The sequence below is a fragment of the Vicugna pacos genome, chromosome 11, assembly GCF_048564905.1.
Source record: "Vicugna pacos chromosome 11, VicPac4, whole genome shotgun sequence".
NCBI lineage: Eukaryota > Metazoa > Chordata > Mammalia > Artiodactyla > Camelidae > Vicugna > Vicugna pacos.
The window spans coordinates 91,969,707-91,986,036 of record NC_132997.1 but is presented as its reverse complement, the minus strand read 5'-3'; the positions used below and the strand labels follow the sequence as shown (position 1 = coordinate 91,986,036).

Genomic DNA, 16,330 nt, shown 5'->3' with positions numbered 1-16,330 from the left:
CAAAAATCCACAAATGACAAATGCTGGAGAGGCTGTGGAGAAAGGGGAACCCTCCTACACTGCTGGTGGGAATGCAGTTTGGTGTAGCCACTGTGGAAAACAGTGTGGAGATTCCTCAAAAGACTAGGAATAGACTTACCATATGACCCAGGAATCCCACTCCTGGGCTTGTATCCAGAAGGAAATCTACTTCAGGATGACACCTGCACCCCAATGTTCATAGCAGCACTATTTACAATAGCCAAAACATGGAAACAGCCTAAATGTCCATCAACAGGTGACTGGATAAAGAAGGTGTGGTATATTTATACAATGGAATACTACTCAGCCATAAAAACCGACAACATAATGCCATTTGCAGCAACATGGATGCTCCTAGAAAATGTCATTCTAAGTGAAGTAAGCCAGAAAGAGAAAGAAAAATACCATATAAGATCACTCATATGTGGAATCTAAAAAACAAAAACAAACAAACAAAAGCAAAGCATAAATACAGGACAGAAATAGACTCATAGACAGAGAATACAGACTTGTGGTTACCAGGGGGGTAGAGGGTGGGAAGGGATAAACTGGATTTCAAAATTGTAGAATAGATAAACAAGATTACACTGTATACCACAGGGAAATATACACAAAATGTTATGATAAATCACAGAGAAAAAAGTGTGACAATGAATGTGTATAAGTCCATGAATGACTGAAAAATTGTGCTGAACACTGGAATTTGACACATTGTAAAATGATTATAAATCAATAAAAAATGTTTAAAAAAAAAAAGTCAGGAGAGTGCTTACTGGTGGGAGCTAGTGGCCAGAAGAGTCTCTGCGGTGATGGTAATGTTCTCTTATTTGAGCTGGGTGCTCAAGAAAGGATGGGTAGACTTAGAAAAAAAATTGAGTTGGACGTTCAGAATTTGTGCCCTTATCTGTCCGTGTGTGATACTTCACTAAAAGCTCAACAAGCAAGTGAGCTGGACCCCTTGGGCTCAGGAATTGTGCCTTGCCAAGGCATGGCTGGCTTGTACAGACCTAGTAATGCTGGGAGAGCATTACTGGAGACCCGGGTGAGGTTAGCAGACTGTCTACCCACTGCCGACAGCTGGTCCTCACTGTTCACCATCCTACAGCTGAAATTCAAGCCTAACCAGATGCAACTGCATGAATATGCTGTGGCCGGACATTTGGCTTCTAGACCAAGACCAGGGACACTTAGAAACTGTCTCTTAGCCAAGATCCAAGACCTCTCACTTCCCCAATGTCTCTATATGTGTGGCTTGAAGGACAACACGGAGATTGTTCCAACTCATTGCTTCGAGGGACACTGTGACCTCCCAAGCACCAGGCATATGGATATCAGTCATTTTATTTGGAGACAGATGCACAGAAAAAAAACAGCAGTGAGGTTTAAGTTCAAAAGACTAAATCTGGGATCTTCTGGAACAAGTGCGTGCGTATAGTTTTTATATATGAAGTTACATGTAGTTATATATTTTTAGATCTAGATATATACCAGCATACCTCATCTTATTGCACTTCACAAATACCATTTTGTTGTTGTTTGTTTTTAACACATCGAAGGTTTGTGGCAACGCTGCATTGTCAGATGATGGTTATAGCATTTTTAGCAATAAAGTATTTTTAATTAAGGTATGAATTTTTAGACAGAATGTTATTGCACATTTAATAGACTATAGCATAGTGTAAACAGAACTTTTTTATGACCTAGAAAACCAAAATGTGCATGTGGCTCACTTCACTGTGGTATTTGCTTTATCGTGGTGGTCTGGAATCGAACCCACAATACCTCTGATGTATGCTTATGTTATTTTAAATTTTTCTATATATATGGTTTTTCTATTTGAAATTGTTTATGGCCTCAGGAAAGCAGTCTTTTAAAAGTCCTCCAGTGACCAGAAAAATCACTTTGATAGACAATTCTTAGTACAGAAGCACTTCCAAATATATGTAATACTTCTGTATCCAAGGCATTTCTTCAGTGATTACATTTATTTAAATGGTCAGACATTTGTGGACAGCATGTCAAGTCTTGTCATTTTCCACTCCCCCAAACATCTGTGATGCTCCAATGAAAATCTGCTGGCATCCCAGCGTTGCCAGAGTTCAGCTCCCCATCCTCTGGCCAAGGAATGTGGACAGTCACCAAACAGCTAGAAGCAGCAAGAGCCTAGAGCCCTAGGAGGGAGCCCAGCTCTGCAGAGCCCTTGATTTCAGCCCAGTCATACCCATTTCAGGCTTCTGGCCTCCAGAACTGTGGGAGAGTAAATTCCTGTTGTTTTAAGCCCCCACATTTGTGGTGATTTGTTACAGCAGCCTTGGGAAACTAACATGCAACCTGACTCCACTTGTGTTCTTTTTGTTCTCTCTCCGTGATGCCAATTTACTGAATTTAAATTGATTCTTTCTTTCCACACACACACACAAAACTTTATAGATAATAAAGTAGAACAGTTGAGAAGAAAGAGTCCTATTTTACTGAATTCCTAAGCACAGAATATGGAGAGAAGGGTCTTATTAGGGTTTTGAGATTGATTGCCTTTGTGACTTTGGATAAATCAGAGTCACTTTCCCTCTCTATAAAATGAAGAAATAGCCTCTACAGTGACAATTCTATAAATTCAAATGATTTCTACACACCTACACCTTGTTACTTAATTTTCATCTAATCTCATGGCAGTCCCTAGGCAACTGCTGACTTAATGTCACCTCCTTAAGTGCCACCTCCTCTGGGAAGTCCTCTTTGATCACTTCTCTGTACTCCAGTGGCTCTTGGTACACACCTTCAACATTTACAGCACTGTGCTCTAGTGACACACCTCTGTACCCATCTTCCCCACTAGACATGTGTTACAGGAAGGCAGGAGCCACATTTTACTCATCTCTGTATCTCCAGCACCCAGCTCAGCAAGGAATGGGCAAAGAAATTAATGAGTTGTTATAAAGTAACTCTCATCCTACACAGTTAACTGGTGAAGATGTCACAGGACAGGGCTGAACACCAAGAGTCCTGGAGCTCAAGCACCTCCCTCAGGGGAGCCATTCATCTGAAGCAGTCCTCACACCCAGACTGCAAGTTTGAGTGTTTTATGTGTTCTCATCAGTGTAGATGTGACTTAAGTCATAATTCAGAATCCATCTCTGACAGCTTGTATGCTTGAATTTCATAATTATGATCAATCTGTCTGTACTTCAGAATTTCAAATGGCCGCTAGAAATGCCTTCTTCTCCTGGCTCATCAAGGTTTTAGAAAGCTTTTCCCCGAAATCTTTCCATTTATATCTGTAACTCCAGTCTCCACAGATATACGTTCAATGGTAATGCACAAAAAGCCGTACAGCAGAGAAGTGTGCCTGGAGCCTTGCTTGTTCGCTCCCCTCTGCTGGTTTTGGGTTCTGCTTTGGGTGGAAGCGAAGGGCTCACCGTGGTGCTAGGTGCTCCAGTAAACAAACACAATCTGCCGAGATTTTGACCAGAGTATCTGTTTTTATTGTTTTTTGTTTTTGCTGAATCTCCATATAATTTAAAGGACTTTTCTGAAGCCAGTTGTCAGCATCATAGTTGGTACTGAGTACAGAAGCCATTTATATCAAAAATTATGGAGCCTGGTGTGGATTTGCCAAATCATCACTCGTATCTAGACTTCTCTACGAAAATCTATAAGCTCCTAACAAAACTTAATTTGGAAGTTATCTGGTGTTAAAGTAACATCAATCTGGTGATAAAATAATGTTAATCAAAATCACTGCAGGTACCATCCTATTCCTACCAGAAGGCAAAGATCAACATGGGAAGTGAGACTAACAGCAGGTTCAAAGGCCTGATGGGAGCCGGGATTTGCCCCAGGCCGTATCTGTTCTGAGATAATGACCAAGAATACTTTTAATTGGGATGCATTCACAGCCAGCAGGAGCCCGAAACCCTCTCTGACTGCCTGCAGTCATATTGCTCAAAATGCTGGCCCTTGGAACTACTTCTCATTCACAAATGATGCTTTTCATATTTATAGATGGTAACCATGGAGACGCAAAACTTAAGTAAATAGACTGGATGCAAACACAAAGCCCTCCAGATGCAACTCCACAAATGTCTCTTCAGGAATTCAACGGACTGCTGCCACAAGTCTGAAATTCTTTGATACCATTTCATTTCATGTCATAAACTATAACTACATTCTTTGCAAGTTATCAATCCCCCTTTTTAAAAAATCTGTACCTCCACTAGCGACTGTCAAATTTTGCCTTTTAGAGCCCAGGTATTCTGTGATTCAGACTAAAATGCTGCTAGTGTTAGCAACGTTTCCTAATTCACAAAAGGGAAAAAACAAAAACAGGAACGATTTTTCCCAACTTTACACTTTCATCCAAAACTGTCAGAAGTGGTGCTGAAGGATAGCAGATGAAATTATTGAATCACTAATAAATACTGAGGGAAGCAGTGTTTCAATCAGATGGTTAAAAAAAAATCAATGTGATGTAGAGAACATTTTAATTCAACCTAATCTGTATAGCACGCCAAAAATGGGTGAGGCACCGTGCAAGACACAAAGTTGAAAACCTTGTTTCTGCTGTCAAAGGTCTGCACATCTCTGCTGAATGTTCTGTGAAACTTGTCGGGAAAACAGGACGGCTGTGTAAAAGGCTCTCCGCTGAAAGCAGAACAGTGGATGAACAATCCTTCTCCTCCCTGGTGGTCAGGGGACTGGTGGGCTGTGGCTGAGTATGACAGAATGCGCAGGAACAGGAAAGGACAGGAGACGGGAAGGAGGTGGCAGGAAGAGGACTTTCCCATCTGGCTGGGGAGAAAGAGGAGATAGCTTACGAAAAAGTGCAATGCCTTCGTGGAGAAGCAGAAAGCAGAATTTTCCTCCAGAATAGATTTAGGTAGAGAAGTAATTAGGGATGCAAGTTGGAGTCGGAACGTGAATCAGGACCTTGGACGCCAAGCTAAAGAGTCTACATAGTTTCCTTGAGGCAACGGGGAAACAAACGAGATGGCTGAGCAAGGGACGATTTAGAAAGATGAGTGTCCCTGAACTGTACAAACTGCAGGGGGTGGGGGGGCAGGGAACACAAGACGGGCACCCAGGGGAAGTCTGCTGAAATAGATCAGGCGTAAGCCAGGCTGGTGAAGGTGGGAACAGTAAGGAAGGAAGCACGGGAGAGGTGCTGAAAAGAATGTTCTGGCTTGGAGGCTAACTGAGTAGGGAAGACAGAGACAGAAAGCAGACACTGTATTTTTAGGTTCAAATGACTGGGGTCATTAATCAAAAACAATACAAATTCAAGGAGAGTAAATATGACGACTTGCTGATTTTGGATGAAAAATGTCTGACACTAAAAGAATCACAGTATCACTTTTATTCAGAGCTTGCCACAGGTCAACAGCATTGTAAATCCTTGACGCATACCAGCTCATGTAACTGTCATGGAAGCTCCGTGAGATGGGTATATTATCCCCTTTTATAGACAGAATAACTGAGGCCAATGCTACATAGGGAGTGAGTGGCCAAGTCAAGACTTGAACCCAGATCACGGTTTTGCATCAACTGTCAAGTTTCCCAGAGGAGACTGGTGATGTGGGGCAGATGCCTAGAAGAATAATCAGCTAGAGACAGAAATCTGGGGGTCTGGGAAGAGCCGAGAGCCGAGGCGGAAAGCAGGGGCAGACTTCTGGCTGGCACTTTGTTTTGCTTTCAACTGCAGATCTGAATTTTTTTTTAAAAAAAGTGACTAACAGTATCCTGTGATAAATGACTTAAATTCAGAAGCTGACTTTCTGGAGAAATAAAGAGGCCAATTCTTCATTTTCTTCTCATTTCATGCTTTTGCCATTTTTCTCTTCCTTTTTCAAATGACCAGAGATGTTTTACAATAATCAGAGATTCAATGGTCTGAGTATAATCAGGAGAGAGAAACCACACTGCAGTTTGAATAGTAAAAGGTTAATATAAAGAAGTATTAACTATAAAAGCAGATTCGATCTACAAGAGACCAGCTAATAAGAAGGGAAAAGGACTTTAAAGAATATAGGACTAGCAGATACAGGGAGAGGCCACCACCTCGAGAGCCGAGGCAGAGCATCTAGCAGCTCAACCCAGAGCTGAGATCTGACCTTAGAAAGGACAACTGTGGCTCACTGGATGGCACAGAAGACACTGGAGACTGTCTTCCAGGGTGCTAGAAAAACCATTCACAGGGCAGTGCCTCACTAAAGGCACTCCTGGTTGAGGAAGTGATGCTGGGGGAAGCTGCTGGCTGCTGAATGCTACTGGCTGTGAGTCCTACAGGAGTTAGAAGCACTTTGCTAAAAAGAAAAAAAAAAAAAAGGCAAGAGGAGTACCTGGAGAAGCCACTGTGCACAAAAGAGCTGAGCATGGCGGAGCTGCAAACACTACAGGGTGATGCTGCAGAAAGTTGTGCAGAGAGCCAGCCACACACGCACACCAGACACAGGAGACAAAATCCTTTCCTTCTAAAATGTTTCCCAGGCACCCTCAACCGCCAAAATTTCAGTGTCAACTCAGGAAAAATTGTTAAAGGGCCCAGCTCCATTTTCACAGAGCAGGCAAAAAGGATGAATTTGGAGCTGAGAAACCATTAGTCAACAACTGACACAACTTCCTACTCAGGTATGTCCATTTCCCCTCATGACACTTTAAAAGCTCTCCCACTGTGTTTGTTGGTGGTGCTATTGTTGTTGTGTGTGTTGGGGCTGGGGAGAGGGGGTGGGAGGTGTTGTCACTGTTGGTATTAAGAAGAACTGAAACTTTCTCATTCCCTTCCCAACCTGAAAGCCAAGCATAATCTGGCTGCCATAATGTTCTAAGCACAGAACTAAGAACTGAGCTGTAGTGAAGGCAGAACCCTTCAAACCTGACAGTCTTGCCTGAAAGGAGTCTTGGCTGCCACCAGCATTCACTTCGCTCCTTAAGAGCAAGTCTTCAAGTACTAAAACAACTGATTTCCAACAAGATCCACAGTAACACTCCTATACAAAACTTTTTTTTTTTAATGAAGTAGAAGAAACAGATGAGCAGTCATTCTTATTCATGGAGGGAGAGAGCAGGTTTTAGTAAATATTTCCTGAGTTAAGACGAGGGAAGTTCAGTCTCTGGGCCTCACATGATTTTGCTCTAATTTAAGTTAAACAATAGTAACCTCACATCACACTAGTAGTGGATGCGCTTCCACTTAAGAAAAAACTATTTAAAACATCGAAACACATAAGAGATACAGGTAGTAAAAAGGAAGAGTAAAATTTGCAGAAGTTGTGATTCTCTCTTTAGAAAACCCAAGAAGCTATCTGAAAAACCAGGTAATAATATAAAAGTCTGTAAATAACTGTATGAAAACTAGTCAAAAGTTAATAGCTCCCCTATATAAAACATAAGCTTCTCTTTCACGACAGCAAGAAAAAATTATGGAAGACCATGTAAAAATCCATATGACGACTGGTTAGGTGGGATGGAGCAAGCAGAAGTAAACCATCCAAGTAGGAGTTTACTTCCAAAATTCTTTAAAATTATATCAACTGTATTTTTAAAAGAGTATGTCCAGAAAAGCACAGAAGGAAAACACCACAGGAGTGGATCCATCACCGCTGGAGAGTATGATGAGTTACTGGTAGAGAGAAAGCAGGAGACACTAAACTCATCCAGAAACATGAGTAAAGGGAGGGGAGCTGCTTAGAACTGAAATATACCAGCTGCTGGGACCAGAACAGGAGCAGGAAGGCCAGCCTCACGGAGCACAGGCTCAGGGGCAACAGATGCCCACCTGCCACTACCAGGAAACCTAAGAAGTGAATCTGGGTCACCCTGCAGAGGCTGATCTACAACGGCAGTAATGTTAGGCCTCAGGCTGGAAGCTGAGAGCAGCCGTGAAGAAAGGGAATGGTGTACCTGCCACATGCGCAGCTATGACAGATCATTTCCTGACCTCCATGTGGCTAAAGTGGTCATGTTCTGGGCACTGACATTTAAGTGGAAATCACTGGGTAAGATTAGTACGCACTTTTTTTTTTTTTAAACTCCTCACCTTTTCCCTTCTTCATGCATAAGAACTGGATGTAATGGGTGGAGCTCTGGCAACCATCTCATGTTCATGAGGATGAGGGTCACATCCTGAGGCTGGTGGAGGAGAAAGCTAGATGAAGCCTAAGTTCCTACTGACTTTGTGGAGCTACCATACCAGGCCTGGACAGTATAGTTTCTAGCTCAAAAAGGTACATAACTACTTAGCTTTGAAATACGTAAAGCAAGATTTGCTAGAGAAGAAACTGGCAATTCAACAATCAGTGGGAGATTTTAATACATCTGTTTCTAAAGTCAACTGATCTTAAACATTAAAATTAAAAGGCAAAAATTATCAGTCTGGATTAAAAAAAGCAAGCCCTAACCACATGCTGTAAGGGATTTAAATTTTTTTAGTGCAGACAGGTAGAAAATAAGATGAAAAAAGATATGCCATGCAAACAAGTGGGTATCAGAATCAGACAAAGAAGGCAAGGAATATTACAGAGAAAATGAGAATCATTTCATAATAAGGCAGCCAATTTAGCAAGACATAATTCTAAATATGACACACCTAATAATAGAGCTTCAAAACACATGTAGCAAAAATTGATAGAACTAAAGGGAAAAATAAATCCACAATCATAGTTGGAGATTTTGCCATTTTCCTCTCAGTAACTGATGGAAAAAAAAAAAGACATAAAAATCACTAAGGATACAAAAGACTTGAATACACCAGATAACAACTCCACCTCACTGACATTTCTGGAACATCCCACCCAACTGTAGAATGCACAATCTGTAAGTGCACATGGAATAGTCATCAAGACAGACCCTTATCCCTGACCAAAATCAGTTAACGAAGCAAGAAAAAAATGAGAAACAATTCTGAGGACTTAACACAACTGGCAAGTTAGATCCAACAGATCTACGTAGCATAGATCCCAACAGGGACAAAAACATCCTTTTCAAACCACATGAAGCAGTACCAAAAACTGACCATGAACCTGGCTTGGCAGGCAGCCTTCAATATGGACCCCAGTGAGCCTCACCTCCCAGGAACCTCACCCTTGTGGTCCCTTCCCACTGAGTATGGGCTGAACTTAGTGATTCCCTTCTGATGAACAGAATAAAACCAATGTGATGGTGTGTGACCCAGGGACTAGGTCATGCCTCGTATTGCTCTCACTCTCTGATCACTCCTCCTGAGAAGCCAGCTACTATATGGTGAAGCCCACCTGGTGAGGAACCGAGACCTCCTGCCGAAAGCCGTGTAAAGTGAACCCAGGAAGCTGCTCTCCCAACCCCAGTGGAATCCTCAGATGCCTAGAGACCCACCAACAGCTTGCTGAACCCTTGGCAGAGGTCCTGAGGCAGAATCACCCAGGTAAATTGTTTCTAGATTCCTGACTGTCAGAAACTGAGATAGTAACTGTTCACTGTTTAAAGCTACCAAGTTTGGAGAGTAATTTGTCACATAAAAACAAATAGCACATAAGCCATTAGGGAAAAAAAAAAGTCCCCACACTAAAATTTATACAATCTACTTTGCCTGATCCCAAAGCAATAAAAATAAACAATAATGACAAATCTTTCTTAGAATTTTTAAACCCTTTTAAATAATTCTTGGTTAAGATGGCTGTCAAAATGAAATTATAAACTATTTAGAAATGAATAAAAATGAAAACACTACATATCAAAACCCAGGGGATGCAGCCAAATACATTAAGAAACATTTCTAGCTTAAATATATAGTATTTGTTAGAAGCCAGGAAAGATTAAAGGGAAATGAACTAAGCACTTGACTCAAGAAACTAGAAGAACCCCCAAAATCCACAAATTATTCAGTACTACTAGCAATCCCTGTCAATGTATGAAGAATTGAAAAAAGAGCTGTAACTATTGGAAAAAGAGATGTCATAATTGAGACAATGTGTTCATCAAATTAGAAAATCCAGGGGAATCAATGACTATTAGAACTAATTCCAATCATTAGAACCAAAGAAGACTTCAGAAAAGTGGCTATATCTAAGGCCAACAAAGTCACTAGGACGGTAATTGGAAATTTCATGGAGAAAGATTCCATTCCAAACTGTCAGATTATCTAGGAATAAATTTACCAGGAAATATATAAGAGAAAAATGAATAAAACTGTAAGATTTTACTAGAAGAAAGACTTACAATGATCCTGAATAAAAAGGTTTAATAAATAAGATTTTAGCTCAAAAATTTATCTATGAATTCAAAGCAATTCCAGTCAAAATCCCAAGAATTATGTCAAGCTAATACTAAAATTCATGTCAAAAATTTCCAAGAAAATAGTTTTTAAAAACAATGAAGGCAATTCCTTTATCACGTGCTAAAAAGTTACAGCAAATATGATTGTATAATTCTACGACAGCAATAGACAGATTATGAAACTAAGTGACAGATCATGAGCAGATCCATACACGGGAATTTCATGTCAGATACAGGCGGCTCTTCAGATCAAAGGAGATAAAACAGGTAATTCAGTAACTATTACTAGACAAGTCAAATATCCACTCATAAAAAAACAGAATACACTTACCTCACACTACGCAAGCACAAAATTCAGATGGCTTATAAAGATACGAGAAACTCTAGACCAATGCTTTTATGACCTTGGCAGAGTTAACAAAACACACAGTACCTAGAAACTATAAAGGAAAAAGACTGACTTATTCGCTCATATAAAATGTTAAAACTTCTTGACAATAAAAGATCCTATAAAGCAGCATCAAAATACTAGACGATGAAGAGAGAATAACCGCAAAGGATTAAAATTTACAACATGTAAATACATAAAATGTATAATATGGAAAGCATTCCTCTAAGTTGAGAAAAAACAGTAGAAAAATGAGCAAAGCACATAAATATCTAAGACACAGAAAGAAATAAAACTAATAAACTTTGGAATGATGTAATATAGCAGTTATAATAAATGCACATTAAGACTATAAGAAAACCATTTTGTCACCCAGTTTTGCAATACTTGTTTTTTTAATTTTTGTGGGTGTCAGCAAGGAAGGTCAGACAGATATTCTCATACACTACATTTAGAAGAACAAGTTGGCAAAAAACACTTTCATGCAGTAATTTTACCTCTAAAAATCCACCATATTGAAATGTTTTTAAAATCTCTGCAATGGTTTAAAATAATTTTCAAAATTCTTCTCAGAATGAGAAATTTAACTTAAAATAGTCAACTGAAATATTTTAACTACCAAAAATGCAAACACGTGGAGAAATGTTCATAATATGAAATGAAAAGATAGCAAATTCTACAGAAGTAGGTGGACTCACAATAAAAGCAGTAGGGCTAACATTTATTGAACACTTACGATGGGTCAGATACTGTTCTCAGCTCTTTCTCGGTATTAGCTTATTTAATTTATACAACCCCAAAATGAAGTAAATACTATTTTAATGCCCATAAAGATAAACTGATGCACTGCAGGTCTGAGTGGATTTATCTATGTTAGAGGACAACATTCACTTACATGAAGTAGTTAGGGGGTATCTGCGAAGGCTTTAAGGGCTCTGAGCTTGGTTAGTGAAGGTTTTCAAGTTGAGCTTCTAATACTGCAACCTCACCCACCCATGGCCATCAACTCAGCAAGATCTAGTATCCTTGCCAAGGCTGAGAAGCAAAGAAAGGGTAAGCCAACAGGAAAAGTTAAAGCTCTGCCTCCCTTCCTAGAGGGAGGCGTCTCGCTTGGTGACCTGGGTAAGAAAAGGTGGAAGTCCCCCTGCCCACCTTCAGCTCACCTGGTCTACTAGGTGAGAGGAGGCCGAGATGCACCAAAGCCATCTCAAGGCCGAAGTGGATGCCTGGATCTTCCCCGGTGACTGGCACAAACACAGGTGTTTGGGTTCTCACCTCCTAAAAACACCACCAGCCCCCTATGATTACACAATTAGGCTGACCCTAAAGTAAAACATTAAAAAAAAAAAAAGTTGTAGAGCAGGCTCCCACCCCTCCTTTCCTCCCTCCCTGATCTCCCAACCATAGTCTCCATCCTTAAGGACCCCCCCCAACACACACACACAGCTCTGCTCTCAACCTGCCCAAATCACTCAAGAAGGAAGCTCAGAATTTTGAACTTTATTATCAGTTGAAGAAATAAGTGCATTAAGATAAAAAAAGAATGGCCCTGAAGCAGACTGTGCAGGGGAATTTTTAACCAGTGGCAGATTTTCCAGCATCCATGGGGGAATGCTCGAGAAGGAGGCCTTCCCAGCCTCTTCCTCCCCACACTGACCAGGCTGTTACTGATATATACAGCCGATCCTGGTGGCAAACAAACAGCTCAATTAGTAATCAGCTCTGTCTTTTCACCTCATGAAAAGGTAACCTGATTTCCCTGCAAGTATAATATATTTGATCATTAAAAACTCTAAAAGCCCCCATGGGATAATTAAAGCGTGTGAGAAGAGAAACATGAACGTATCGTGATGGATGGCCGCACATGAGCCCCGAAAGCACAGCTGCAAGAAAGGCGCTGATGAGATTGATGAAGGCTTCAGGCACGTGGCAACTTCCCAGCAGCACAGGCGAAGGCTGGTGCTGCATGCGGGCCTCTAAAGGGGAAGCTGAAAGCTCCTTAAGGGGCAATTTAGAGCTCATATCAGAGTTGCAGTAACGCACTGTGTTCCACGGCTCCAACCACGTTTTGACCTGGCCAGTTTGACGCTGTGATGTCTGAAACATCTCAGACTGTCCAACTCAGGTACAGATCCTGGAGACAAATGGCTGACAGATGCCGAGCCTATTAACTACAGCCACAAAGCAGCTTTAATTTAGAAAGTAAACATGGCACAATGTTAAAACCTAAAGCCCCTAGCAGGAGAGCATTAATGAGGCTGGGAAAGAGCAGGGGCAGAGGAATGACTGAGGGGAGCCGCGGGTTCTGAAGCAGCAGGACTCTGCGTGGTGCTGCAGCAAGGACCACCCCGCCTTCCTTTAGGGTCTCCTGGCTTATCCCATAGTTCACCTTTATCATCTCAACCTGCTGCACCTACTGTGTGCCAGGTCGTGTGCTGAGAACTGAGCCTACAGAGATAAACAGAACACAGGTGGCCCCAACCCTCTGCACTTAGTCTAGACCAGACTTTTTCTGTGGAAGGACAAATAATTTAGGCTTTCCAGGCCGTGTGGTCACAGCTTAGCAGCCAGAAAGTTCTACATGTAAACAAAGCTAGTATCTAAGTGAATGGCCACAGCTGTGTCTCTAAAATTTACAAAAGCAAGTGGTGGCTGGATTTGGCCTGCAGGCAGTAGGCTGCCAATCCTGGGTCTAGAAGGCCATTAAACAAATAAATAGTTAAAACTACAGTAATTGGAGCCTGCTCTGTGCCAAGTACCATTTAGCATGCTTTATGATATTTACTCATGTAATTCTCACAGCAACCCGCTAAGCTAGTGTTATTATGCCCATTTTACAGATAGGAAAATTAAGGCATAGAAATGTTAACAACTCAGCCATGATCACACAAATAGGATGAGCTAGAGTTTGTACCCTGCAGGTCCAGGGCACACGTGAGCACCTCACTGCAACCTGCAACCCTCTCCTGCACCAAACTGCCTCATCAAGTATATAAGGCCAAGTGTGGGGGGAAAAAAAAAGGCCAAGTGTGTTCAAATGTTAAGAAAAATAAGAACAGGATAGCCTACGTTAGACGGGCTAATCAGAAAATAGTGGCACCTAAAGCATGAGAACTGGCCAGCCAGGAAAGCAGCAACAGAAAGGAGAGAACAGTCTGGGCTGGTTAGTTTTCTGTTGCTGCCGTCCAAATGATCACAAACTCAAAACACAAATTTATCATCTCCCAGTTCTATAGGTCAGAATCTAGCACATCCTCTGGTTTCTCTGCTCCAGGTCTTATAAGGCCCGAATCCAGGCATCAGCGGCTGGGCTCTTACCTGAAGGCTCCGGGTGTAGACTTGGCTGCTAAACTCACTCAGGTTCTCAGAAGAACTTACCTGCTTGTGGCTGGAGGACTGAGTTTTCGTCTCCCTGTCGGTCATCGGCCGGGAGCCTATCTCGGCTTCTTAGGCTGTCCGCATTCCTCGTCCGGTTGCCCCCCTCGTCCTTAAAAGCAGCACAGAATCCTTCTCACACTTCCACTCTCTCTGACTTCCTCTACTGCATCCTTCCTGCCTCCAACGAAAGTCCTCTGCTATTAAGGGCTCACGTGATTAAACTGGATGCACCTGGATGAGAGAGGCTACCCTCCCCATTTTGTGGTCTGGAGCATTAATGACACCTGCAAAGTCCCTGTGACCATGCAACAAAATACATCATAGCTTATAGAAATTAGAGCATAAATATCTCTGGGGGCCCTTTGCCTCCCATACAGCAGAGGGAACAATACATGCAAAGGTCTTGGCATCATAACTAAAATGAGGCCAGTGTGGGGAGAGGAGAGCAAGAGGGGAGAGTGAGGAAGAGCCGGGCCAGCCCAGGATGGAGGGGTGGCCTGGGGCCGGGTGCCGCAGGCCTCGCAGGCCACGGTAAGAAGTTGAGGTTTTGCCCTACGTGCTTTGGAAAGCCATGAAAGGCTTATAAGCAGGGGGAATATTATCTAATTCAAGTTTTTTGAATGATTAGCTGCTGAGTAGAGGGAATGGATGAGTGAGGGTCAAGAGCATAAGTAGGGAGACCAATTGTGTGGCTGACGGTGGCCTGTGACAGTGGCAGCAGTGAAACTGGAAGATTTGACACGTTTTAGAGGAGACTTGTTGATGGACTTGATACAAACGGTAAAGAGAGAGGGGTGCTAAGAACAAGAAAGGACGACAGTAGGAAGACCAGGTTTGGAGTTGAAGATCAGAAATTCAGCTTTGGACACGCATTGCTGAGATGGCTATCTAAGCAGCTCTACAAAGTAGGCAATACATGTTTGGGGAGGCAGGCAGATGCCACAGAATTCTACCCACCCCAGAAGATTTTTCCAGCAGTCACTATGGTCTGAAATTCTCACCACTGGCCTCACTTCACCGGGGAAAGATTTTAGGTCTCCAGGAGGGTCTACAACATGCTTGTCAGCCGAGGGAGGCTGGAGAGGGACCCGAGGAGATGGGCTGCCCAACTGGAAGAAGGCGGGAGGAGCCGACAAGGAGCAAAACTGCACTTTACTGCAGTACAAGCGGGTGGTGCCCGAGGCTGCGGCGGTGCTCAGGTGTACGCACTTGTCCTTTTATGATGCTAGTGGCGCATGCGTGGTGTTCATAATGCCGACTCACGCTACTGGCGCATGCGTGGTGTTCTTAGTGCTGACTCACGCTACTGGCGCATGCGTGGTGTTCATAGTGCTGACTCACGCTACTAGCGCATGCGTACATTTACCCCTTACCAGGCGCAAGCTATTGTGAACTTCGGCCTGGGCCCCACGGCCTACTCACTTAAGGCTACACACTCACACAACACTACAACTCCGGGTCGGCAAGCTCCCTGCTTAAGAGGCTATGAACCAGGAGGGAGGGATGGGAATAGGGAGGAAGACACAGGATGGGACATTTTTGATGAGAGACAACTCAGAGCAAGCCCTGGGGGATGGCTGGCGTGAGAGGCATCTCAGGGGGAGACTCAATTAGGGTGTGCAGGAAAGATTTAAACCAAACCACCTTCTGTTCAGCCGGAATCCCTGACTGCAGAGACAAAGATGTCAATTAAGGAGAAGCACCTGAGATTTCTATGAGGCGCTTGTCATCCAGCAGAGGGACAGGAATACTGGCTTAGGCAGAATCCATTTCCACTGCCTGCCAGAAAGGTACATGTATGGGCTCCCCTGAGGTTGCCCTGGGGCTGATCAGAGGAGGTCAGCGGGACGCGGCACAGGTCTCAGCACCAGACGTGTCGGGGTGGGCATCAAAGGTCCTATTACAGTTCCCAGGAGTTACTCTTGATCCTCTCCTCCACCTGAAGATACAGACATGCCATCTCCTGCAGAAACTTTCTTCAATTCAGTGCATACTTAGGAGTCAGACTGCATGGTTTTGTAGGCCAGCTTTGCCACTTACTGTGCAACCTTACGCAAGTCACTTAACCTCTCTGTGCCTCAGGTTTCTCATCTGCAAAATGGCGATGGCAATAATAGTATCGAGGAGTCCGCTCCTGGGGTAGCGATGTAAGGAGCTCTGCAGGCCGACTCCCCAGGCAAACAAGCATAACTGGTGAAAACTGTTTAAAAACAAGCAGCCATTTAAAGTCTCTGAAAATTGTCCTAAGGGCACACAGCAAATGAAGAAATGCTTATTCAAGAAAATCTACTACCACTT

The 16,330-nt window shown here is 42.8% G+C and overlaps 1 protein-coding gene across 1 annotated transcript in view; it reads right to left on the bottom strand.

Moving 5' to 3' along the window:
• PLPP4 (phospholipid phosphatase 4) overlaps positions 1-15,241 on the bottom strand; it is a 291,237-nt gene extending 275,996 nt beyond the window's left edge. Inside the window, exons 1-2 of the mRNA XM_072972002.1 lie at positions 14,990-15,241; positions 14,033-14,141 (exon numbers count right to left, since the gene is read on the bottom strand). The gene's annotated coding sequence lies outside the window, so the exon portion shown is untranslated. The remainder of the gene's footprint in view (positions 1-14,032; positions 14,142-14,989) is intronic.
• Positions 15,242-16,330: the final 1,089 nt, after the last annotated feature.